Source organism: Delphinus delphis, chromosome X (assembly GCF_949987515.2).
Source record: "Delphinus delphis chromosome X, mDelDel1.2, whole genome shotgun sequence".
Taxonomy (NCBI): domain Eukaryota; kingdom Metazoa; phylum Chordata; class Mammalia; order Artiodactyla; family Delphinidae; genus Delphinus; species Delphinus delphis.
The window spans coordinates 1,985,594-2,013,470 of NC_082704.1; the positions used below are offsets into that span (position 1 = coordinate 1,985,594).

Here is a 27,877-nt window from a genome sequence, read left to right on the forward strand (position 1 = left end):
GAACAGACAGATTTGTCAAACCTTTATTTGGAGCCTGGGCTAAGAAGGCGCACCCAAAGGGATGTAAGGGAGACAGACCACTCATCTTCCGTCTTGGAGCAGCTAGCTAGTAAGCATCACATGTCAACTATGGTAATCCATACTTCCTTTATCCTCCTATTCGCTCTAACCCTTTTGCTCTCTTTCCCTTCCCTTTGCTCCCTCTGCTCTTCCCCTTCTCTCCGAGTTTCCCTCTATTTCTCTGCTGGATACCTTAAAGAATAAAATACTACTTTAGTCTTTCCTAAAAAAACACAGATCCAAACCTTTGCAGCGCTGTTTTCTGAGCCCCAGCACAGCCGCGTGCTCAGCACCAAGCAGTGGTGATTCCAAAACCAGCAAAGGGGGAGGGGAAGAGGGAAGGGAGGGGGGTGAGAGAGAGGAAGGGAGGGAGAGGGGGAGAGAGGGAGAGGGAGAAGCAGAGGGAGAGGGAGAGGGAGAGGGAGAGGGAGGGGGGAGAGAGAGCGAGAGAGAGAGAGAGAGAGAGAGAGAGAGAGAGAGAGAGAGAGAGAGAGAGAGCGTGAGCGCGCGCAAGCTAGCGAGCAAACCAGAGAGAGAGAAGAGAGAGAGACCCAGAGAAAGAGAAGAGGAAGCCGAGCTCTGTGAGGGCTGAACGTCCAACTTGTTTCAGTTCATTCATCCTTCTCTTCTCTCCGCTTCGGGGAAGTGACTGTGGCGTTTGGTAAGAAACATAGCTTTCCCTACTTCCCCCTCCCCCAAGCTCAGGTCTCCTTTAGCGATAGCATCTCTCCCCCGTTCTGAGAGTCTCCTTGGGTTGGCCAGCGAGGCGAGACACGCTCTGCAGCTGTGATGCTATCCTGGGTTCCCCAGTGGGGCTGGTGGAAACCCAGAGTCGGCATCTGGGCAGGGAGGCACAGGGGTAAAACCTGATTTGAGGAAGGGGGGTTGCGATGTGTTGTATGCGCTATTTGCTTCATTGTCAGTGAATTGTTTTGTTCCTCTTTGGAAGCAGGTCAGCATTGACCTTGCAAATTGCTTGGGGGGCCGGCAGCTGCTGCAGAAAGCCACTGAGTGGCCCCTAGCCAGAGCAGAAAGCACTGTCATGACCCCCCAGACAGCCCTAGGCACAGGGATGGGGTAATGGCTGGAGCTTCCTTTCTCCTTTAACTCTTTCTCTGCAGCTGCTTCTCATTGCTGGAAATAAGAAAGAAGGAGAATACCATACAGCCTCTTTCCCCATCTCCCTATTATAACTCCCCCAGATGCAAGTGAGTAGAAAGTTGTAAATAACTGTTTCCTTTGAAAGCAGGTTGAGACCTCCCCCCTTCCTTTAAGAGGCTCATTGTAGGGTTGGGCCTGAGTTCCTTCACAAACTTGGGAGGCTTCCCTTGCTTCTCTGTGGGAAGCCCCCATTGCCTGTCCACTCCCCATTCCAGGTAGATGAGCTGACAGACTAGACCAGGGATTCAGATATCCCACCCCATCCTACTGGCAGGCGTGGTATTAGGTCCAGCTGTGTCCTTGGGAGGGAAGAAACACCTGATGGTTTGTTTGGAACTGGATTTCCAGTTTGCTGCTCCTCTGGCTGTGGCTGTGGCTGGCATAGGCAGGAGGACTGGGGGAGGGGTGGCTCTTAGATTGAGAAAAAGAGAGAGAGAGAGAGAGAGAGAGAGAGAGAGGGAGAGAGAGGGAGAGAGAGAGAGAGAGAGAGCAGGGTGAAGAGCCAGGATTCCTGGTGTGAATGGTATGATTTATTGAGGGTCAGCAGGTTCTGGATGTCTGTAGCTATGCAAGGGTTGGCTAAAGCTCTTGTACTATAGCCCCTCTGAACTGTCAGGGGTAGAGATCTGGTTGCTTGATGGGGGCTTTTGTGAGTTGGCAACACTGCCATACCCATGGTTCTAATTATAACACCCACAATACCAATTGCTAACATTGTTGAGTGCTTAGAATGTTTTGGATCTTGGGCTGAGGGTTTAATATGAATTATTCTTACATTCACCCTATGAATCAGATACTATTTTTATCCTTGGTTTACTGATGAGGAAACTGAGGCACAGAGAGGTTAAGCAATTAAATGTCCTGACTGGGAATTAAAACACAGGCAACCTGGTTCCAGAATGCATGGTCTTGACCATTAAGCAGTACTGCCTCCTTGGGGAGAATTTTGCATCCTTGTATGTTAGGCAAGTGTAAGTATGGTAGGAAGGGTGCTGCTTGGCAATTTTTTTTGAAAGTAGTAGAATCCTTTGTGTAAAGTAACAGGAACTTAAGAGTGCAGCATAGTGGAGCCAGGCCTCATCTGGGTTTCCTGGAAGGCCTGGGTTTCCTTGGACAGCCTGCTTTCCTTGAAAAGAATGCCAGGAAAGACTTCATATTTCCACTGTCATAGCCTCATCCATTTCACATCCAGCAAAAGACTTCTTTGGGGACCAGATCTTTTTTTTTTTAACATCTTTACTGGAGTATAATTGCTTTACAATGGTGTGTTAGTTTCTGCTGTATAACAAAGTGAATCAGTTATACATATACATATGTTCCCATATCTCTTCCCTCTTGCGTCTCCCTCCCTCCCACCCTCCCTATCCCACCCCTCTAGGTGGTCACAAAGCACCAAGCTGGTCTCCCTGTGCTATGCGGCTGCTTCCCACTAGCTATCTATTTTACATTTGGTAATGTATATATGTCCTTGCCACTCTCTCACTTCGACCCAGCTTACCCTTCCCCCTCCCCGTGTCCTCAAGTCCATTGTCTACATCTGTGTCTTTATTCCTGTCCCGCCCCGAGGTTCTTCAGAATCTTTTTTTTTAGATTCCATATATATGTGTTTTCATACGGCATTTGTTTTTCTCTTTCTGACTTACTTTACTCTGTACGACGGACTCTAGGTCCATTCACCTCACTACAAATAATTACATTTCTTTTTATGGCTGAGTAATATTCCATTGTATGTATGTGCCACATCTTCTTTATCCATTCATCTGTCAATGGACACTTAGGTTGCTTCCATGTGGGACCAGATCTTTCTCTTATTTTCTGAGAGCTTAGAGTCACCTTGTTCTGAAAATTTTAGCATACTAAAACCTTGGAACTGGAAGGATCCCTAAAGTTTATTAAGCTTTACTTCTCCAACCAGTTCTTGAATTTGTCCTAAGCATCCAATTCATTGACTAATTTCTATTTGAACTCCCTGCAGTGACAGAGAGCTCATTAGGTGGCTCTTTCTATATTTAAGCAATGCTGATTGTCAGGAAGTAATCCCCATTATAGGCCAAGATCTGTCTCCCTGTAACTTCTATTCATTGGTTCTTTAGGACTATCTAGAACAAATTTGCTTCTTAATAATAGCTCCTCAGATAGTTGAAGACAGCCGTCTCTCTCCCCTCAAGGCTTGAATCTGAAGGGACCACAAGGAAGGGACCATCATTTGCCTCATTTTGGGGACTAGACTTTTATTAATATCGCCTATTATCCCATCCTCTTGGTTGTCAGCCACAAGCTGGTCATACTGAGTTTTCTAAAGCAGCCTTGATATTGTATGTTCTCTTCCTTGGAAAAGCTTGCTATCTGGTATCAGGTGGACTGATGGAAACAAAAGAGGTCTCTGTTCTTTTCCTAAAAACCAGAAATCAGTGCTATTTCTTCTGAAGCCCCAGAATGTCCATATAGCAGCCAGGTAATAGGCATGTGGGAAGATTTGGGAAGAAAGGGTTAGGGGAAATTTTAAAGGAAAAACTTGAAATCATCATGATTCAAGGTTCACAGTATATAAAAGGTAGAAGAATAAATTGTTATATCGGAAAGTATCTTAGAAACAATGACATCACTGAGGGGATGGTACAGACTGGGATTGGGTGGAATAGAAGTGAGCATGCAGTGTGCTAGAGTGGAAAACTGACCTGGGTATTAGGAAAGTTGAGTTCTATTGCTAGCTCTGAAAAATTGCCATTTACCTTGGACACATGATTTTCTCTGCATGGATCTCAGCTTTTCCATCTATAAAATGATGAGGTAGACTTTATCACCAAGGGTTTCTTAGAGCTGCAATTCTCTATCTGAAGTAAATTGTAATATCTCAGGGCTCTAAGGGACTTCAGAAATCATCTAGGGTGAAATTTAATGTGCAAAAGAATGTGCAAAAGAATCCCCTGAGGATCTTGTTAAAATGTTAATTCTGATTCAGAGGGTCTGGGGTGGGACCTGAGTTTTGCATTTTAACAAGCCGACAGGTAATCCTTAACCTGCTGTTCCAGTGCTTTTCAAACTATCTTGGTGAAGGACCAGTTTTTAAAATTTTTCCAATCCATCACAGATAGTTACTTCAGTAAAATACATTAACTATGAATTACTAGAAAAATAAAAGACATATAAAATATAAGCTCACATTTTATTGTTAGATTCAACAGACATAAAATTAATTTTTTTTCAAGTTGAGTTGCTACAACATTTTGTAAGTACATATTCTCAATTCCTGCCCTTGTATGTTTCTCAATTTCTGTACTTAAGTCATTGTTGCCTGGTAATAAAAGTTCATAGATAAGCACTGATCCTTGGACCACACTTTGAGCAGCACTGGTCTAGGCTACCTGCCCATCTAATTTAAGAGACCCGGATTGGGCCCAGTTATAATTTCTAAATCATCCCTGCCAGATGATCTTTCACCCTCAGGTTAAGTATCTCCTTTGATGGAAAACTTAATATCCTCACAAAGTAATATTACTTGGGTGTTGTGACTGCAATAAAGGTTTTTTAAAGCTTCTATAAATTCCACTCTTAGATTATATATTCCAAGCAAGTAGGGGGCTGTGTCAGTCTGGTTTATTGTAACATCAGCCACTATCCTAGTATATGGCATAGAGTAGGTGCTTAATAAGTGTTTGTTAAGTTAAAGGAACAGACCGGTTGGTGTTAGTTATGCCTTTTGGGGCCATATATTTATTTTTTAAAAAGGTACTTTTGTTTTCCTTCCAACATTTGGGGGGCAATATTCATCCTATTTTACAAATTTCTTATGTTGAATAGAAGGCAAGCTCACCTGTCCCAGATAGCTACCTGGCATCGCAATTTTACTTTGAATTATAGGAGGCCAGGGAAATATTTTTTACATTTTAAGTCTCAAGTTTTTACCTTTAACACAGTCATTCATCAGTTCAGTCGTTCAAACATGGTACTTGCTTATTTGGAGCTTATAGTTTAATGGGGAAGAGATCATAAATCAGATAATCACACAACTGTGTTATTTTGGTCAGCAATAAATGTTATGAAGGAAAAGTACGGGGGGTAGGGCTATGAAAGTATATAACAGAGGAAATCTGATCTAGCTTGGGGTTTAAGAAAAGCTTCCTTGAGGAAGTAATATTAAGGCCGAGTAGAGACATGGGGGTGGGTCGGGGGTGATGGAGGGGGTGGAGCAGTTTTCTAGATGAAGGGAAGAGCATGCATGAGGGCCATGAGATAAGAGAAGCATAGTGAATTTGGAAAATTGAACAAAAGCTGGGGTGGCTAGAATGGGACACTGTAATGATTTTTGTCTTTATTCCAGAAACAAGGGGACTGATTAAAGGCTTTTCAGCAGGGTGACTGATATGACCTAAATCGAATACATTCAGTATAAGATTATTAAGTGCACACTATGGACCAAAGGCAATGTGGGAGATACAGACTTATTTAGGAATAGCTTCTGCCCTCCAAGATGACACTGTCAAGTAGGAGAGAGAAGAAATATACAAATAACTATAATACTATGAGAATGAGATCCACACTCATAAAAGAGAGGGAGAGGGCTTCCAGCCAAGCAAGAGTTTGGGGGATGGGAAAGGTGTTCTAGGCAGAGTCCAGAAAAGCAGAAGGCATGTATTGGGAACAGTTAGTTCAGTTGCACTGGAGAATGGTAAGTATGTGATAAATGTTTTGTGAGATAGTTGGAGGGCTTGACTATGAATAATATTGAATGCTAGCTTGGAAACTTAGGACTATGCTCTATATGTAGTGGAGAGGCAACGCCCTCATTTTATGTATGAGCAAACTGATCCTGGGAGGTGGAGTGACTTGATTTGACTGAGGTCACGCAGGTAGTGCTACTGCTATAGTCCGCCAAGAGGTGCTGGGTACAGTTGGAAAAAAATATTGGATTGGAGCTCTGGAAAGAAGTTAGCTGGAGAGAGTGATTTGAGAGTCATTGGTAAAGAAGCAGTACTTGAAGTAGAAAGAAGGGGTCTAAGGATTTCTTCTTTGGGGAATGCTTATCTTTAGGATATGGGAAAACAAAGATGAGCTTGTGTGAAGGCTACAAAGGCGGAGAGGTCAGACGTGGAAGGAAAATTAGGAGAGTACAGTATTATGAAAGAACCAAGAGAGGAGAGGCCTCATTCATTGATAGGACAAATATTTAGTATATACATATGATTGACTAAACATGGAACATATAATAGTGAGAAAAGTAGACATGGTCATTGTCTCCTTGGGGCTCATGGTTTAGATGTGGAGATAGATATTATTCTATAAACTGTTGAGCTATATAATTATAAATTGCAATTAGTGTGTAGAGGAAAATGTACTGCTTTAAGAATGAAGGTGGTCAACATTGTTAGACTTTTCACCAAAGTTGACTACTGAAAAATGACACCCAGTACTAACAGTCCTCCCCCACTTTGATGCTCACAGTGCTTACTAACAGTTAATATTGGGTGATGCATATCCCTTTTGCAGATGTTCAACAGATGATAGTGCTGTAAGGAAAGGTTATATGTCATGTTGTTTAACTGAAACTCTCAATGAGCTGGTACTCCTCCCAGATCCCCCAACTTTCCCCATTAAACAAATTAGAGAAAGAGGCCCTTGATAAGAAAAAAAGTTATGAAGAATTAGATATTAAAGATCTCTCTTAAAATAGGATTTCAGATAGCCTAGTCTAGATTCTAGCCCTGGCATGGATGCTGACTTAGGTTCTTGTGACAAATCACTTGTCTTGTTTGGGTCTCAGTTTTCATAACTGTAAAATGAGGAGGGTTGGATTAGACCTGGATGATTTATAAAGACCCTCCCAGCTGTAAGTTTCTATGATTCATGCTCTATTCTATACTACATTCTCATGGTCCTGTGTAGGTAGTTCAGGCTCAGTCACTTATTTGAACAACACTAAGGATTTTATATGGAATTCTGAAGGTTGCTAATTTTGGTGGAATAATTCACAGGGTTTGGAAGAGTTCACAGGAAGGCCCTTTCCTTGTTCCATTCATGAGATTGCTGAAATCATGACTGTTCTGAGAGCTAAGGAAAGAAATGACTGTATTCTAAAATCTGTAGTAAATCTGGGTATTGGATGATATTTCCACTATTGCTGGTTTGAAATAAACTAAGAGCACTGAAAAAAAAAATGGTACGGGATACTGTGAAATAGAGGCAAGGTGATTATCTTATGTTCTTAAATGTAATGGTCCAGGAAGTCTCTTCCTAGGGGGAACATATATGGTGAAGGGAAATATTGGTTGGTAATAGAAAAACATTTTTTATATTTCAAACATGATTTTTAAAGTATTGGTGTTTGTACACAGTATGTCTCCTCACCATACACAGAAGGAAGAATAAAAACCTCCAGGATATGTATTTTGAAGGGTGTTTTTCTCTTTAAAAATGATTTCTTAAAAGAAATCAAGTATTACATAGATTTGTTGAAGGGAAGGGGAGGTGGATGGGGATGGAATTATGTAAGTGATCATAGCATAAAATAACTTTTTAAAATAGTATAAGAGGAGCTCATATGACATATATTTTGAGTATTTTCTATATGAGATACTTCAGTTTTCAGTATCACCCTTAATACATAATATCCAAATCTGGACCCAGTACTCAAGGCATGGCTGACCAGCACCACTATTAAAAACATTTTGCACATTTATTAATCTACCTTAAGGCTGTAATATCTACATTAAACTGCTTTTTTTTCTGGATATAACAATAGAACAGTCTCATAATAGAAAATTTGGAAAATGGAGAGAAGTTAACACAAATCACCTCTGAATACCTAGCCCCAAAATAACTTGCTCTACCTCCTTCCAGATGTTTCCATGTTTACATAATTGGGATCGTACCTTATATGTACTATTTTATATGTGGCTTCTCCATTGGTATAATATTGTGAACATTTCCGCATGTGATTCAACAACCTTCAAACAATTTTTAACAGCTACTGTACATAATTTTCAGTTGTATAATTTATACCAAAATTATTTAACAGATCCCATATTGGTCATTTAAATTATTTTCAATTGTAAGTTATTGTGAATAGCCCTGCAATGTATCCTTTTCTACATAAATCTTTGATTCTTTGAACCTCACCTCATTCATGTCTTTATTCAATGTCACCTCTGCGTGGTCTTCTATAACAACTGTACATAAAAATGCAAACCCTTCTCCCTTAAAACTTACTATTTTCCTTTCTTGCCTTACTTTTTCTCTCTGGTCTGTATCATCACCTAACAAACTACATATTTTATTTATTTACTATCTTACTCCTTGTTTTAAAATGTAAGCCCTTCAAGTACAGGGATTCTTTTTTTCTATTTTGTGTATTGTTGTATCTCCCAGTACCTAGAGCAATGTCTGACACATTGTAGATTCTTACTGAATACTTGTTGAATGGATGATTTTCTTAAGACGGGTTTTTATAAGGGGCATTACTGTGCCTAAGGCTATTAAAATTTTAAAGGTTCTTGATACATGTGTGAAGTTGTCTCACTGTATAAAATGGCCAATTTCTGCTAGTAACCCTATGCCAGTACAGGGTATTGTTAGTCTTTAAAAATCTTTGCCAATCAGACAGAATCAAAATGGTATCTTAAAATTTTAATATATTTCTTTTATTATAGTGAGCATGGATACTTTCTTGTGTTTCTTGGTCACTTTGTTTCCTTCCTACGAATGTATATTCATGAGCTGTGTACATTTTTCTTTTGAGAACTTCAGTGTTTCTCATTCATTTGTGTGGACAGATGTATACATTTAGTAGACATTAGACCTTTCTTCTGTGATATATGTGGAATATATTTTCCAAGTTTGTGTTTTAAATTAACTTTTATGCACAAATTAACTTTTATGTAATTATTTCTCTCTCTCTCTCATTTGTAATTGTTTCTGATAAGTTAATGTTTAAGAAGTTTTTCCTCATCCAAAAGGGAATAAGTGCTTAAATGGATTGTGTTTTCATTTTTCCTGCTTATGTTTAATTGTTTAATCCCCCTGGAATTTATTGTGGTGTGAGGTAATTTTCTAAATTGTTTTCCTCTTCAACTGTTTCACAATACCAAATATTTAATAAATCATTTTTCCCACTGTTGTGTGATGCCACATTTAATATATATAAATTGTTATATATAGTAGGTTCTCTTTGGGTTTTACCTGTTTTTTTCTTCTAGTTTGTCTCTTCTTGTCCTAGTTGCAAAGTTTAAACCTTATTGCAGTTGCAATTTTTATTACCTCAGTCCTACCTACTGTGTGGTCTCTAAGCCTCAATTTGTCTAACTGTATAGAGTGTATAATAGCAGTAACATTTATTTTATGCTTTTAATTTTGTGAAGGGGATCTCTCTATCTTTATTTCTGCTAATTGGTTATGGCTGGTATACAGGGAAGATGCTATTTATAATTTTAACTTATTTCTTCACTTTACTCAAATTTATTATTATAAATTTTATTTACATGTTTATTTTCTTTTATTTTTTAATTTTGAAGAATTTAAAATATTTACAAGGAAACTCAGAGAAGTATCTAAAACAATGAGCAAATAACCACATATACACTGCTCAGAATGAACAAGTGTCAGCATTTTGTCATTTCTGCTTCAGATATGTCTTAATGAAATAATGAAATAAATAAAACATTATAGATAAACTTTATCTTCCCTTTGAGTCTAGGCCCAGCTTCATTTCATTCTACATCCTTCCAAAATATAACATGCAGAGCCACCCACATTTGCTTATTTTTCTGTTTGGTCACTTTTTACTAACTGATTTGTAAGAATTCTTATATATTCTGAATACTATTTGTCAGTTATATATGTTGCATATATCTGCCTCTAGTATGTCACCTTGGCTTTCTAGTTTGTTTATGGGGGCCTTTATAATAAAGAAGTTTTAGATTTTCATTATAAATTTATCAATCTTTCCCTTCATGAATTGTGATTTTTGTGTCATATTTTCTTATCCCATGATTAAAAAAGATTTTCTCCAAATGTTCTTTAAAATTAAAAAAAATGTGCTTTACACTTACTTTTTTTTTTTTTTTTTTTTTTTGCGGTACGCGGGCCCCTCAGTGTTGTGGCCTCTCCTGTTGCGGAACACAGGTTCCGGACGCAGAGGCTCAGCAGCCATGGCTCACGGGCTTAGCCGCGCCGCGGCATGTGGGATCTTCCCGTACCGGGGCACGAACCTGTGTCCCCTGCATCAGCAGGCAGACTCTCAACCACTGCGCCACCAGGGAAGCCCTACACTTACTTTTTAAAACCGTCTGGATTTTACTTTTACATGTCATGTGAAATGTGGGTTGATTTTTTTCTATGTAAAATACCATTTGCTTCAATATAATTTATACACAACTGGTTTAGAATGCAGAGTCCATCATATAACTTAATTTCCATAGATACTTGCATCTATTTCTAGGCTGTCTACATGCTCCATTAATCCATTTGTCTACACTTGTGCTGCTTTAATTATGAATGCTTTATAATCAATGTTGATATTTGTAAGATCAACTTACTTTTCACTCTCTGCAGTTACCCACACCCACACCACTTTTCATGTTCTTTCTGAATTGTTTTATTTTTCGCCCTTTGGTCCCTTTAAATTAATTTTTAAAATAAGATTTTCAAATTCCAATAAAATCATGATGATTTTTCTTGGAATTTTATTGACTATGTAGAATGATTTGGAAAAGAATTGACAACTTTTTGATAAAGAGATTTACTATTTATGAATATTATATCAGTATTATTTAAAGTCTATTTTTATAATCTTTGATAGAGATTTGTAATTACAAATACTCTTACATATAAGATATAGTCTTAGGCATCTTTAATTTTTCTACTCAGATTTATTAAGACATACTTCACATGAAATAAAATTTACCCTTGAAAGTATACAATTCAAAGAATTTTAACAAATGTATATGATCATATAAGCATGACCACCACCACAATAAAGATACAGAAAATTTCCCTCACGTCAGAAGACTCAGTTGTGCCCATTTGCAGGCAATTATCTCCCACCACCTACAACCCTGGAAAAACTTTGATCTGTCTTTATAGTTTTGCTTCTTCTATAATATCATATAAATTGAATCATATAGTATGTAGTCTTTTGTATCTGGCTTCTTTCACTTATCTCATGTTTTTAATTTCATCCATGTTATTATATGCATCAGCAGTTTGTTCTTTTTTTTAAACATCTTTATTGGAGTATAATTGCTTTACAATGGTGTGTTAGTTTCTGTTTTATAACAAAGTGAATCAGCTATACATATACGTATATCCCCATATCTCCTCCCTCTTGCATCTCCCTCCCATCCTCCCTATCCCACCCGTCTAGGTGGTCACAAAGCACTGAGCTGATCTCCCTGTGCTATGCGGCTGCTTCCCACTAGCTGTTTTACATTTGGCAGTATATATAAGTCCATGCCACTCTCTCACTTCATCCCAGCTTACCCTTCCCCCTCCCTGTGTCCTCAAGTCCATTCTCTACGTCTGCGTCTTTATTCCTATCCTGCCCTAGGTTCTTCAAGAACCTTTTTTTTTTTTAGATTCCATATATATGTGTTAGCATACAGTATTTGTTTTTCTCTTTCTGACTTATTTCACCCTGTATGACACATTCTAGGTCCATCCACCTCACTACAAATAACTCAATTTCATTTCTTTTTATGGCTGAGTAATATTCCATTGTATATATGTGCCACATCTTCTTTATCCATTCATCTGTCGATGGGCATTTAGGTTGCTTCCATGACCTGGCTATTGTAAATAGTGCTGCAATGAAGATTGGGGTGCATGTGTCTTTTAGAACTATGGTTTTCTCTGGGTATATGTCCAGTAGTGGGATTGCTGGATCATATGGTAGTTCTATTTTTACTTTTTTAAGGAACCTCCATACTGTTCTCCATAGTGGCTGTATCAATTTACATTCACACCAACAGTGCAAGATGGTTCCCTTTTCTCCACACCCTCTCCAGCATTTATTGTTTGTAGATTTTTTGATGATGCCCATTCTGACTGGTGTGAGGTGATACCTCATTCCAGTTTTGATTTGCATTTCTCTAATGCTTAGTGCTGTTGAGTATTCTTTCGTGTGTTTGTTGGCAATCTGTATATCTTCTTTGAAGAAATGTCTATTTAGGTCTTCTGCCCATTTTTGGATTGGGTTGTTTGTTTTTTTGATATTGAGTTGCATGAGCTGCTTGTAAATTTTGGAGGTTAATCCTTTCTCAGTTGCTTCATTTGCAAATATTTTCTCCCATTTTGAGGGTTCTCTTTTCATCTTGTTAATGGTTGCCTTTGCTGTGCAAAAGCTTTTAAGTTTCATTAGGTCCCATTTGTTTATTTTTGTTTTTATCTCCATTTCTCTAGGAGGTGGGTCAAAAAGGATCTTGCTGTGATTTATGTCATAGAGTCTTCTGCCTATGTTTTCCTCTAAGAGTTTGATAGTGTCTGGCCTTACATTTAGGTCTTTAATCCATTTTGAGTTTACTTTTGTATATGGTGTTAGGGAGTGTTCTAATTTCACTCTTTTACCTGTAGCTGTCCAGTTTTCCCAGCACCATTTATTGAAGAGGCTCTCTTTCCTCCATTGTATATTCTTGCCTCCTTTATGAAAGATAAGGTGACCATATGTGTGTGAGTTTATCTCTGGGCTTTCTATCCTGTTCCATTGATCAATATCTCTGTTTTTGTGCCAGTGCCATACTGTCTTGATTACTGTAGCTTTGCAGTAGGGTCTGAAGTCCAGGAGCCTGATTCCTCCAGCTCCATTTTTCTTTCTCAAGTTTGCTTTGGTTACTCGGGATCTTTTGTTTTTCCATACAAATTGTGAATTTTTTTGTTCTAGTTCTGTGAAAAATGCCATTGGTAGTTTGATAGGGATTGCATTGAATCTGTCAATTGCTTTGGGTAGTAGAGTCATTTTCACAGTGTTGATTCTTCCAATCCAAAAGCATGGTATATCTCTCCATCTGTTTGCATCATCTTCAATTTCTTCCATCAATATCCTATAGTTTTCTGCATACAGGTCTTTTGTCTCCTTAGGTAGGTTTATTCCTAGGTATTTTATTCTTTTTGTTGCAATGGTAAATGGGAGTGTTTCCTTAATTGCTCTTTCAGATTTTTCATCATTAGTGTATAGGAATGCAAGAGATTTCTGTGCATTACTTTTGTATCCTGCTACTTTACCAAATTCATTGATTAGCTCTAGTAGTTTTCTGGTAGCATCTTTAGCATTCTCTCTATATAGTATCATGTCACCTGCAAACAGTGACAGCTTTACTTCTTCTTTTCTGATTTGGATTCCTTTTATTTCCTTTTCTTCTCTGATTGCTGTGGCTAAAACTTCCAAAACTATGTTGAATAACAGTGGTGAGAGTGGGCAACCTTGTCTTGTTCCTGATCTTAGTAGAAATGCTTTCAGTTTTTCACCATTGAGGATGATGTTGGCTGTGGATTTGTCATATGTGGCCTTTATTATGTTGAGGAAAGTTCCATCTATGCCTACTTTCTGCAGGGTTTTTATCATAAATGGGTGTTGAATTTTGTCAAAAGCTTTCTCTGCATCTATTTAGATGATCATATGGTTTTTCTCCTTCAGTTTGTTAATATGGTGTATCACATCGATTGATTTGTGTATATTGAAGAATCCTTGCATTCCTGGGATAAACCCCACTTGATCATGGTGTATGATCCTTTTAATGTGCTGTTGGATTCTGTTTGGTAGTATTTTGTTGAGAATTTTTGCATCTATGTTCATCAGTGATATTGGCCTGTAGTTTTCTTTCTTTGTGACATCTTTGTCTGGTTTTGGTATCAGGGTGATGATGGCCTCGTAGAATGAATTTGGGAGTGTTCCTCCCTCTGGTATATTTTGGAAGAGTTTGAGAAGGATAGGTGTTATCTCCTCTCTAAATGTTTGATAGAATTCGCCTGTGAAGCCATCTGGTCCTGGGCTTTTGTTTGTGGAAGATTTTTAATCACAGTTTCAATTTTAGTGCCTGTGATTTGTCTGTTTAGATTTTCTATTTCATCCTGGTTCAGTCTTGGAAGGTTGTGCATTTGTAAGAATTTGTCCATTTCTTCCAAGTTGTCCATTTTATTGGCATATAGTTTCTTGTAGTAATCTCTCATGATCCTGTGTATTTCTGCAGTGTCAGTTGTTACTTCTCCTTTTTCATTTCTAATTCTATTGATTTGAGTCTTCTCCCTTTTTTCTTGATGAGTCTGGCTAACGGGTTATCAATTTTGTTTATCTTCTCAAAGCACCAGCTTTTAGTTTTATTGATATTTGTTATTGTTTTCTTCATTCCTTAGCAGTTTGTTCTTTATTATTGTTGAGTCGTGTACCCATTCACTAGTTGATGGACATTTGGATTTTTTCTACATTTTGGCTATGATAAGTAATGCTGTAGTAAATGTTCTTGTACAATTTTTTGTTTGTACATATATTTACATTTAAATTCCCTATGACGGGAATTTCTAGGTTGTATAGGAATTGAATATCTGAAGTTATAATAAACTGTCAAACTGTTCTTCAAATTAGCTATACGACTTTGTATTCCCACTAGAGAGTCCTAGTTGCTCAACATTCCCAGAACCACGTGGCATTTTCAGTCATTTTTATTTAATAAACTTTACTTTTAGAAAAGTTTTAGGTTTACGAAAAGGCTGATGAAAAAGTATGGAGAGTTACTTTATACCCCCCTCACTTTCCCCTTTTACTAACATCTTGCATTAATATGGTACATTTGTTACAGTTGATGAACTGACATTGATATAATCATTAAGTGAAGTCCATAGTTTGAATTTGGGCTGATTCTTTGTGTTCCTCAGTTATATGAATTTTGACGAATGTATGTCATGTATTATAGTATCATACAGAATATTTCACTGCCCTAAATATCCTCTCTGTTCCACCTGTTCATCCCTCCCTGTCTCCTGAACCCCTGGCAACCACTGATCTTTTTACTGTCTCTATAGCGTTGCCTTTTCCAGAATGTGATATTGTTGGAATCTTATAGTATATAACCTTTTCAGACTGGTTTCTTTCACTTAGCAATGTGTATTTAAGGAACTTCCATGTATTTTCAAGGCTTTGTAACTCATTTCTCTTTATTGAAAAATAATATTCCATTGTCTGGATGTACCACAGTCTTTTTTTCCCATTTATCATAGAAGGACATTGTGGTTGCTTCCAAGTTTTGGCAGTTATGAATGAAGCTGCTATAAACATCTGTGTGTAGGTTTTTGTGCAGATATGTTTTCAACTCATTCGGGTAAATACTAAGGGGCACAATTGTTGGATCACATGGTAAGACTATGTTTAGCTTTGTAGGAAGCTGCCAAATTGTCTTCCAAAGTGGCTGCACTGTTTTGCATTCCCGTCAGCAATGAATGAGAGTTCCTGTCACTCCATATTTTCATCAGCAATTGATGTTGTCAGTGTTTTGTTTAGCTGCTCTAATGGTTTTGTAGTGGCATCTCGTTGCTTTACTTTGCAGTTCCCTAGTGACATATGAGTTGAATATCTTTTCATATGCTTATTTGCCATTCATATATATTCTTTGCTGAGGTGTCTGTTCAGATCTTTTGCCTATTTATAACTGGGTTGTTTGTTTTCTTATTTTTGAATTTTAAGAGTTCTTAGAATATTTTGGATACAAATTCTTTATCATATATGTGTTTTACCAACATTTTCTCCAGTCAGTGTCTTGTGTTTTCATTCTCATAACAGTGCCTTTCTCAAAGCAAACATTTTTTATTTTAATGAAGTTCAATTTATCATTTTTTCTTTCATGGATCATGTTTTGGGTATTAAATCTAAAAATTCATCACCAAAACAAAGGTCACCTAGATTTTCTCCTTTGTTATCTTCTAGAAATTTTACATTTATGTCTGTGATCCATTTTGAATTAATTTCTATGAAAGGTGTGAAGTCTGGATCTAGATTCATTTTTGTGTTTGTGGATATCCAGTTGCCCAGCACCATTTATTGAAAAGAGTATTCTTTTTCCAGTGAATTGCCTTTGCTCATTTGTCAGAGATCAGTTGACTATATTTGTGGATCTATTTCTGGGCTCTCTATTCTTTTCCATTGATCTGTTTGTGTATTCTTTCACCAATACCAGATTCTCTTGATTACTATAGCTTTATAGTAATTCTTGCCATTGTGTTGAGTCAGTCCTTTGATTGTATTCCTCTTCAGTATTCCTCTTCTTCAGTATTGCTTGAGTATTGTGGGTCTTTTGCCTTTCCATATAAACTTTAGAATTAGTTTGTTGATATCCACAAAATAACTTGCTGGGATTTGGATTGGGATTGTGCCAAATCTATAGATCAAGTTGGCAAGAACTGAACTGAACAATATTATATCTTCCTATGCATGAACATGTAATATCGCTCCATTTATTTAGATCTTCTTTGATTTCTTTCATCAAAGTTTTGTGGTTTCCTCATATAGATCTTATACGTATTTTTAAAAAATTTTATACCTATTTCATCTTTTGGTATTAATGTAAATAGTGCTGTTTTTAATTTCAAATTTCAATTCTTCATTGCTGGTATATAAGGAATTGACTTTTGTATATTAACTTTATATCTTGCCTCATCAGTCTTTTAATTTTAGCCATTCTAGTGAGTGTGTAGTGGTAGCTCATTGTGGTTTAATTTGCAGAACCCTGTGACTCATGATACTGAACACTTTTCATATGCTTATTGGCCATCTCTATGTCTTTTTTGGAGAAATGTCCACTCAAATTTTTTGCCCAATTTAAAATTGGGATGTTTATACTCCTATTACTGAGTTGTAAGATATATATATATATATATATATATATATATATATATATATATATATATACACACACACACACACACACACACATACATATGTATATATATATATGACAATCCTTTAAAATATGTGTTCTGAAAATATTTTCTCCCATTATGTGACTTATCTTTTTATTTTCTACATGACCTTTCTATATGACTTTGACTTTTTGTATTCTGAGAAGTCTTTGCCTTAACTAGGTTCATAATCATCCTCTCATTTGTTTTCTTCCAGAATTTTATAGTTTTAGTTCTTTGATTTATGTCTTTGATGCATGTTTAGATGATTTTTGTCTTTGGAGCAAGGTAAAGTTTGTTTTTAAGTTTTCATTATATAGGTTTGAATATATTTTGTTAATTTTATTCTAAGTATTATATTTTTATGGTATTATAAATGACACATTTTCAACTTTTTAAGTATTTATTTAACTATAGTTGATTTACAATACTGTGTTAGTTTCAGTTGTACAGCTTCAGATTTTTTCCACTATAGGTTATTAAAAGATACTGAATATAGTTCCATACTATACAGTAAATCCTTGTTGTTTATCCATTTTATACGTAGTGGTGTGTATCTGTCAATCCCATATGCCTAACTTATCCCTCCCCCTCCCCTTTCCCCTTTGGTAACCATAACTTTGTTTTCTATCTCTGTGAGTCTGTTTCTGTTTTGTAGATAAGTTCATTTGTATCATATTTTGGATTCCACATGTAAGTGATATCATATGATATTTGTCTTTCTCTGTCTGACTTATTTCACTTAGTATGATAATCTCTAGGGTCATCCATGTTTCTGCAAATGGCATTATTTCATTCTTTTTTATGGCTGAGTGGTATTCCATTGTGTATATATACCACATCTTCTTTATTCATCTGTTGAGGGAAATTTAGGTTGCTTCCATGTCTTGGCTATTGTAAATAGTGTGTCTATGAACACTGGGGTGCATGTATCTTTTTGAATTGGAGTTTTCTCTGGATATATGCCCAGGAGTGGGATTGCAGAATCAAATGGTAGATCTATTTTTAGTTTATAAGGACCCTCCATACTGTTTCATAGTAGCTGTACCGATTTACATTCCCACCATCAGTGTAGGAAGATCCCTTTTCTCTACACTCTCTCTAGCATTTATTCTTTGCAGACTTTTTGATGATGGCCACATATTCTGACCCGTGTGAGGTGATACCTCATTGTAGTTTTGATTTGCATTTCTCTAATAAGAAACAATGTGGAACATCTTTTCATGTGCCTGTTAGCCATCTGTGTGTCTTCGTTGGAGAAATGTCTATTTAGGTCTTCTGCCCAATTTTTGATTGGGTTGTTTGTTTTTTGATATTGAGTTGTATAGCTGTCTGTATATTTTGGAAATTAAGCCCTTGTTGGTCTCATCATTTGCAAATATTTTCTCCCAATCCATAGATTTTCTTTTCATTTTCTTTGCGGTCTCTTTTGCTCTGCAAAAGCTTATAAGTTTGATTAGCTCCCATTTGTTTATTTTTGCTTTTATTTCTTTTGCCTTGGGAGACTGATCTAAGAAAATTTTGCTACGATTTATGCCCAAGAACGTTTTGCCTATGTTCTCTTCAAGAAGTTTTATGGTATCATGTCTTATATTTAAGTCTTTAAGCCATTTTGAGTTTATCTTTGTTATGGTGTAAGGGAGTATCCTAACTACATAGATTTACATGCAGCAGTCCAGCTTTCCCAACACCACTTGCAGAAGAGACTATCTTTTCTCCATCATATGTTCTTGCCTCCTTTGTTGAAGATTGACTATAGGTATGTGGGTTTATTTCTGGGCTTTCTATTCTGTTCCATTGATCTATGTGTCTGTTTTTGCACCAATACCATGCTATTTTGATTACTGTAGCTTTGTAGTATTCTCTAAAGTCTGGGAGGGTTACACCTTCCACTTTCTCTTTTTCCTCAGAATTGCTTTGGCAATTCTGAGTCTTTTGTGTTTCCATATAAATTTTATGATTATTTGTTCTAAGTTTGTGAAAAATACCATGGGTAATTTGATAGGGATCACATTAAATCTGTAGATTGCTTTGGGTAGTATGGCCATTTTAGCAATATTAATTCTTCCAATCCAAGAACATGGGATGTCTTTTCATTTCTTTGTATCATCTCCAATTTCCTTTCTCTGTTTTATAGTTCTCAGTGTATAGGTCTTTCACATCCTTTGTTAGGTTTATTCCTAGTTATTTTTTGACACGATTTTAAATGGGATCATTTTTTACTTTCTCTTTCTGATATTTGATTGTTTGTGTAACTAAATGCAACAGATTTCTGTATATTGATCTTTTATCCTGCTACCTTGCTGAATTCATTTATTAGTTCTAATAGTTTTTATGTGGAGTCTTTAGGGTTGTCTATATAGGGTATCATGCCATCTGCATACAATGAAAATTTTACCTCTTCTCTTTCAATTTGGATACCATTTATTTATTTTTCTTGTCTGATTGCTGTGACTAGGACTTCCAATATTATATTGAATAGAAGTGGTGAGAGTGGGCATCCTTGTTTTGTTCCAGAATTTAGTGGGAAGTCTCAGCTTTTCACTGTTGAGTGTTATACTGACTGTGGGTTTGTCATAAATGGCTTTTATTATGTTGAGATATGTTTCCTCTATACCCATTTTGGTGAGAGTTTTTATCATGAATCGTTGTTGAATTTTATCAAATGCTCTTTCTGCATCTATTGAGATGATTGTGTGTTTTTTGTCTTTTCTTTTGTTGATGTGGTATATCACATTGATTGATTTGTGTATGTTGAACCATGCTTGTGACCCTGAAATGCATCCAACTTGATCAAGGTGTATGATATTTTTATGTATTGTTGGATTCAATTTGCTAATATTTTGCTGACAATTTTTGTATGTATGTTCATCAAAGATATTGGCCTGCAGTTTTCTTTTTTGGTAGTGTCTTTGTCTTGTTTTGGTATCAGGGTGATGGTGGCTTCATAGAATATCTTTGGGAGTGTTCCTTCCTCTTCAGTCTTTTGGAAGAGTTTGAGAAGGATTGGTATGAGTTCCTCTTTGTATGTTTTGTAGAATTCCCCAGTGAAGCCATCTGGTCCTTTTGTTTGAGGGAGGTGTTTTTTTGTTTTGTTTTGTTTTATTTTACAAATTCTATTTCACTTCCAGTGATAGGTCTGCTTAAATTACCTGTTTCTTCTTGATTCAGTTTTGGCAGGCTGTATGTTTGTAGAAACTTGTCCATTTCTTCTAGGCTATCTATTTTGTAGTCATGTAACTGTTCATAGTAATTTCTTATGATTTTTTGAATTTCTGTGGTATTGGTTTTATTTCTCCTCTTTCATTTCTTAATTTGTTTGTTTGTGTCCTCTCTCTTTTCTTGTTGGTGAGCCTGGCCAGAGGTTTATCAATCTTGTTTAACCTTTCAGTAAACCAGCTCTTGACTCTATTAATTTTTTCTATTGTTTTATTTAAAAAATTTTTATTTTTAAAATTTGTATTGGAGTATATTTTCCTTTACAATGTTCTGTTAGTTTCTGCTGTACAACAAAGGGAATCAGTTAAATGTATACATATATCCCCTCTTTTATAGATTTCCTTCCCATTTAGGTCACCACAGAGCACTAAGTAGAGTTCCCTGTGCTCTACAGTATGTTCTCATTAGTTACCTATTTTATACATAGTAGCGTGTATATGTCAATCCAAATCTCCCAGTTCACCCCACACCCCCTTCCCTCCTTGGTATCCATAAGTTTGTTCTCTACATCTGTGTCTCTATTTCTGCTTTGCAAATAAGTTCATCTGTATATTTTTCTAGATTCCACATATAAACAATATTATATGATATTTGTTTTCCTCTTTCTGACTTCTTTCACCCTGTATGACAGTCTCTAGGTCTATCCATGTTCTGCAAATGGCACTATTTCGTTCCTTTTTATGGCTGAGTAATATTCCATTATATATATATATACACCATATCTTCTTTATCCATTTATCTGTCGATGGACACTTAGGTTGCTTCCATGTCCTGGCTATTGTGAATAGTGCTGCAGTGAACATTGGGGTGCATGTATCTTTTCAAATTTTGGTTTTCTCCAGATATATGCCCAGGAGCAGGATTGCTGGATCATATGGTAGCTCTATTTTTAGTTTTCTGGGGAACCTCCATAGTGTTCTCTATAGTGGCCATATCAGTTTACATTCCCACCAAGAGTGTAGGAGGGTTCCCTTTTCTCCACACCTTCTCCAGCATTTATTATCTGTAGACTTTTTGATGATGGCCATTTTGACTGGTGTGAGGTGATACCTCATTGTAGTTTTGATTTGCATTTCTCTAATAATTAGCGATGTTGAGCATCTTTCATGTGCCTTTTGGCCATCTGTATGTTTTCTTTGGAGAAATGTCTGTTTAGATCTTCTGCCCATTTTTTTATTGGGTTGGTTGGTTGTTTGTTATTGAGTTTTATGAGCTGTTTGTGTATTTTGGAGATTAATCCCTTGTTGGTTGCATTGTTTGCAAATATTTTCTCCCATTCTGTAGGTTTCCATTACTCTAGGAGGTGGATCCAAAAAAGTATTGCTGCAATTTATGTCAGAGTGTTCTGCCTATGTTTTCCTCTAGGAGTTTTATAGTATCTGGTCTTACATTTAGGTCTTCAATCCATTTTGAGTTTATTTTTGCAAATGATGTTAGAGAATGTTCTAATTTCATTCTTTTACATGTAGCTGTCCAATTTTCTCAGTACCACTTATTGAAGAGACTGTCTTTTCTCCAGTGTATATTCTTGTCTCTGTTGTCAACCTTTTTAAAAGTTTTTTTTAATTGAGATATAATTAACATATATTATTTTGTAAATTTAAGGTGTACAATGTGATGGTTTTATACATGTACATATTGTGAAATATTTACCAGAATAATATTAGTTAACACATCCTTCATCTCACAAAATTACCATTTTGTTGTTGTTGTTGTTATGGTGAGAATATTAAAGCTCTCCTTTCATAGCAACTTGTTAACTATAGTCACCATGCTGTATCTTAGATCCCAAAACTTATCCATATTATAACTGAAACTTTGACCAACATCTCCCCAATTCCCCTGCCTTTAGTCCTAGCCAAACCACAATTCCACTCTCTGTTTCTATTAGTGCAATGATTTAGATTACACATATAAATCCTATCATATAGCATTTGTCTTTGTCTGCCTTACTTTACTTAGCATGATGCCCTCAGGGTCTGCTCATGTTGTCGCCAATAGAAGAATTTCCTTCATTTTTATGGCTGAATAATATCCCATTTTATGTATATACCATATATTCTTTATCAATTCATTTGTTGATGGATACTTAGGTAGTTTCCATATCTTGGCTATTGTGACTAATGCTGCAAATGAACATGGGAGTGCAGTTATCTCTTTGAGAGTAATTTCATTCCATTGGATATATATGCAGAAGTGAGATTGCTGGATCATATGGTAGTTCTATTTTAATTTTTTGAGGAACCTCCATACTGCTTTCCATAGTGGTGAACCAATTGACATTTTCACTAATAGTTCATAAAAGTTCATTTTTCTCCACATCCATGACAGCATTTGTCTTTCTTGTCTTTTTGATGATACCTTTACAGATGTGAAATGATGTCTCCTTGCGTTTTTTTAATAACTGTCATTTATTGAGTATCTAATATGTGTTTTACATGTTTAATCTCATGTAATCCCCATAAAGACTCTTTAAAGTATGTTATTTTACAGATGCAGAAACACACGTGTAAAGAGGTGATTTCACCTCTTTCCCAAGGTCACACAGCTAGTTGGACTCAAGGTCATGTTTTAGTCCTAGTCCTATCTGCTTTTCGCCAAAGCCATGATTTAATCACGCTCCTCCTTCATGCCCCTTGTCTACCCCAACTCTAGCCACTCAACTCCTTGTGGTTTTGATTTTGCATTTCCGTAATGATTAGTGATGTTGAGCATCTTTTCATGTACCTTTTGGCCATTTTCGTATCTTCTTTGGAGAAATGTCTATTCAAGTTCTCTACCCATTTTTTTTTTTTTTTTTTTTTTGCGGTACGCGGGCCTCTCACTGCTGTGGCCCCTCCCGTTGCAGAGCACAGGCTCCGGATGTGCAGGCTCAGCGGCCATGGCTAATGGGCCTAGCTGCTCCGCGGCATGTGGGATCTTCCCGGACCGGGGCACGAACCCATGTCCCCTGCATCGGCAGGCGGACTCTCAACCACTGCACCACCAGGGAAGCCCCATCTACCCATTTTTTTGTTGGACGTTTTTTCTTTTGCTATTGAGTTTTATGGGTTCCTTATATATTTTGGACATTAATTCCATATCAGATATACAATTTGTAAATATTTTCTCCCATTCTGAAGTTTGCCTTTTAATTTTGTTGAATATTTCTTCTGATGTGTAGAAGCTTTTTAGTTTGATGGAATACCACTTGCTCATTTTTGCTTTTGTTGCTTGTGCTTTTGGTGACATATCAAAAAAATCATTGCCAAGACCCATGTCAATGAGCTTTTTCCCTATTTTTTTTTCTAGGAGTTTATCGGTTTCAGGCCTTTTGTTTAAATCCTCAATCCATTTTGAGTTAATTTTGGGGAGTGGTGTAAGATAGTGACTCAATTTTTCTGCATGTGTTTATCATTTCCCCACTGAGTATTCTTAGCTCCCTTGTCAAATATTTGTTGACCATGTATGTGTGGGTTTATGTTTACTTTTATGATTACTAAAGCTTTGTCCCTAGCCATCTCTATATATCTTAACTTTGCCAGTCTGGGTGGGGTGAAATCAAGTGGGTCCTTCATGCTGTGCTCCAGAGACTGGAAGATGGTCACTCACCCCACTCTCCCTTTTCCACAGAGGGGAACTCTTTCTTGCTGGGGAGCTCCCTCTTGGAACTGAGTAGTGCCAGCCTGGAGGACAGGATGATGCCAATAAAATGAAGCTGTTCATCCTTCCCTTTTGTACAGTTATTCCCTGGTTTTTTGTTCTATTTGTTGCTGGTTTCTTAAATTGACTCCTGAGCTCTCCCAGAGTCATTTTTGTTTATGGATAGCTATCTAATTGTTGATCTTTGTGGTGAGATGGAGCCTGGGGTTTCCTATTTTGCCATCTTGATGATGTCCTTAAAAGGGTTTTAAGTTACAGTTTCAATTTCTTTAATATTGTGTACTGTTCTGATTTTCTATTTAACTTGAATCCATTTTGGTAAGTTGTACGTTGCTAGCAATTTATACCATTTAATTATATTTTCAAATTAATGACATAAATTTTTTCATAATATCTTATATTTTAAGTATCTGTAGGATCTGTAGTTTATATCCTTTTTACATTCCACACTTTATTTGTGCTTTCTCTTTTTTTCTTCATTGGTCCTTCTAGAGTTTTATCAAATTTGTTATTCTTTTTAAGGAAACAATGTTTGGTTTTGTTGATCCCTTTGATTGTTTTCTGTTTCGTTTATTTCTGGTCTTATTTAATTCCTTCTGCTTTCTTTGGGTTTAATTTGCTTTCTTGTTTTAGCTTAATGAGATGATGCTTAGCAGGTGATTTTCAACTTTTCTTCTTTGTTAATATATGCTTTTAGGGTCACAAATGTTCCTCTAAGCATGACTTTAGCTGTAGCCCACAAGCTTTTGTATGTATTATTTTCAACAATAATTTGGTTTAAATATTGTCTAATTTTTAATGTGATTTTCCCATAGAACCAGGGTTATTTAGAAGTGTATTTCTTTTTTTCCCCATTTTTAACAGCTTTATTGAAGCTAAATTGGTATACAATAAGCTACACATGCACAATTTGATATGTTTTAACATACTTATATACCCAAGATCAAGATAATAAACAACAATCAACATAATGAACACATTATATCCCCCAAGTTTCCTCCTGTAACCCCTTTCCTCCCAAACCTAAAATTAAGTGTATTTCTTAATTTTCAAATGATGGAGCTTTTCTAATTGTCATTCAATTATTTATTTCTTGCTTAATTGCACTGTGGTCAGAGAGCATACTCTAGAATTTTCCACTGTTTGAAATTTGTTGAGAGTTGCTTCTTGGTCTACAACAGAAGTCAGTAAATTATGGTCTACATGCCAAATCTTGCTTATAGAATGTTTTTGTATGGCCCTCAATCTAAAAATGTTTTTTACACATTTAAGAGGTGGTTAAAAAAGAAAAATATATGATTGTGATCTCATGAGGCTCACAAAGCCTAAAGTATTTATTATCTAGCACTTTACAAAAAGCTTGCTGATCTCTGGCCTAAAATATGTTCAGTGCATGTAAATGTTTCATGTGTTTATGAGAAGAATATGTATCTGCAGTTGTTGAGTATAGTTTCCACATATGCCAGTTAGGTTCAATTTGTTAATGTTATTCAATGTGGTGTATCCTTACTGATGTTATTTTTTTCTCCTATTCCATCAGTTATTGAGAAAGATGTATTAAAATATCCCGCTATGATCTTGTATTTGTCTATTTCTGATTGTGGTTTTGTCTAGTTTTTCTTCGTCTCATATCTTACCTCATATCTTTTGATGCAATATTAGTTGCATACAAATTTAGAATTGTATATTTCTGGTGAATAGAATCTTTTATCATTCTGAAGCATCTCTTTTTATTGCTGGTAATGATTTTTGCCTTAATGTCTACTTTGTCTGATATTGATTTAGCCACACCAGCTTTCTTTTGATTGATTTTGTTTGGTGTATCTTTTTCCATTCTTCTATTTTCAACCTTTCTGCATTCTTATATTTTAGATGTGTATCTTGTATGTAACATATAGTCTTTGTACATTCAGTATGATAATATTTGCCTTTAATCAGAACACTAAAACAGTTTATATTGAATGTAACTATTAGTATATTTGATTACAAATGCACATTATTATAGAATGCTTTCTATTTGTTCTGATTTTTTTAAGAGTTTACTAGGAAAAGGGATATTGAGTTTATGGGGATATGATGTCTATGCAAGATAGACAACATGGTGCATTGTGGGATCAGAAAGGAGGACCATGTAGCTTGAGATTGGTAGATGTGGTCCTGATGTGAATATAGGGCTGAAGAAGTAGTTCGGACCTGACCATGAAGTTAATTTGTGCCTAGGTTAATAATTTTAAATTTCCTTAAGATTACTCTGAAGGCTTTGAGGTATTTAAAGTGGTGAGGGAGCTACTGACAAAATGAGATTTTTGAAATGCTAAACTTGGCTGCAGTGTGTAGAATGGGTGAGGAGACAAAAGTAGATTCCAGGAAACCAGTTAGCATGATATCAGATATAAAGTAGATGCTTAGCAAATATTTCTTGTGTGAATGAGGCTTTAGCAGTGGTCAAGAGTGAGTTCATGACAGCTTGCACTAGGGTTGTGGTGGAACGTGTGAAGAGAAATAAATGTTTCTGAAAGGGGCTTAAGGAGTAAAATTGGTAGAACTTTAGGTACAGTAATATGGGTATGTTGAAGAGGGAGATGTGAAAGATGACGTCTAGGTTTCTGATTCTGCAATTGGATGAATGATGGTACCATTTATCGAGATAGGGAATAATGGAAAAGCATTTGGTTTTGGAAGAATGCTGGGACACAGAGAAAATGAATTCAGTTACATGGTTCAAAAATAAAATAAAATAATGATATACAAAAGAAATTTTGCTCCTATCACAGTCTTTAGCAATTCTGTTCTCTTCCCCCAATCTTACAACAGCTAACTTTTAAATTAATGTATTAGTTATTCTTCCATAGTTTTAAAATGCAAATATCTTATTGTTTTACAGTGTATTTCTTTGATTACTCTTGAGGTTGAATATATGTCTATATGTTTATTATCCATTTGTAATATTCTGTGAATTTTTTATGCATATCCTTTGCTCAATTTTATATTTTGTTTCATTTTTTACTTACTGATTCATATTAGCTCCTTATGTGTCAGAAATATTAATATTTTGTTTCTAAATCTTAGTCTGTTATTTATCTCTAACCTTATTGATGAGATCTTTTTGCTACAGAGAAGTTTAAAATTAATACATACTTAAATCTCTTTCTTTTTATGGCTTATGAGCTTTAGGCTTTACTTAGCAAGCTCTTTCCCACCTGAAGAGTACATTCAGTATTTGTTAATTACATGTAGTAGCATTATATTCCATTGTGCACAACGGGTCTCACATTTTTTCTAAATGGATAGCCATTTGTCCAGTGCAATTTATTGAACAGTACATAATTTCCTCAGTGGTCATAAACTGTTCCTTCATCTTACACTAAATTCCTATAAATACATGGATCTGTTTTTGGATCTCTCTGTTTAATTACAGTGATTCTTTTTTTCTATTTTTGCCCCAGTACTAAGCTTTAATTTTTTTAAAATTTGTTTTTTAAATAAGTACCTCATATGCAAAGGTCATAATCCAAAGGGTAAAAAGTGGTATATATTGAAAAATAAATCTCCTTCTTATTCTTACCCAAACAGCCACCCAGGTTTCCTCCCAGGAGGCAATTCCTGTTACCAGTGTTTTGGTGCATGTACATATCAACATGAAAATATTCTAGTACTACAATATTTTGTTAGATTTATAGTATGTTTGCTCTTCATTAGGTCAAATGACCTGTTATACTTTTTTTTTAAAGGTAGTTGCAAGCAATTCCTTACAAACTTTAAAATAAAATTGACAAGTTTTATTTTAAGGAAATGGTGTTGAGACTTTTATTAGGATTACACTGAATTATAAATAAACTTGGAAACATTGGTATCTTTAGCTAATTAGCACTCCCCAGCCAGAAACATGCTATGTTGCCATTAATTCAGGTCTCTTCAGTAA

The 27,877-nt window shown here is 36.1% G+C and overlaps 1 protein-coding gene across 2 annotated transcripts in view; it reads left to right on the forward strand.

Annotated features, from left to right (window-relative positions):
• Positions 1-602: 602 nt before the first annotated feature.
• GABRA3 (gamma-aminobutyric acid type A receptor subunit alpha3) overlaps positions 603-27,877 on the forward strand; it is a 250,009-nt gene continuing 222,734 nt past the window's right edge. For both annotated transcript variants that reach the window (XM_060002519.1, XM_060002520.1), the window contains exon 1: positions 603-721. The gene's annotated coding sequence lies outside the window, so the exon portion shown is untranslated. The remainder of the gene's footprint in view (positions 722-27,877) is intronic.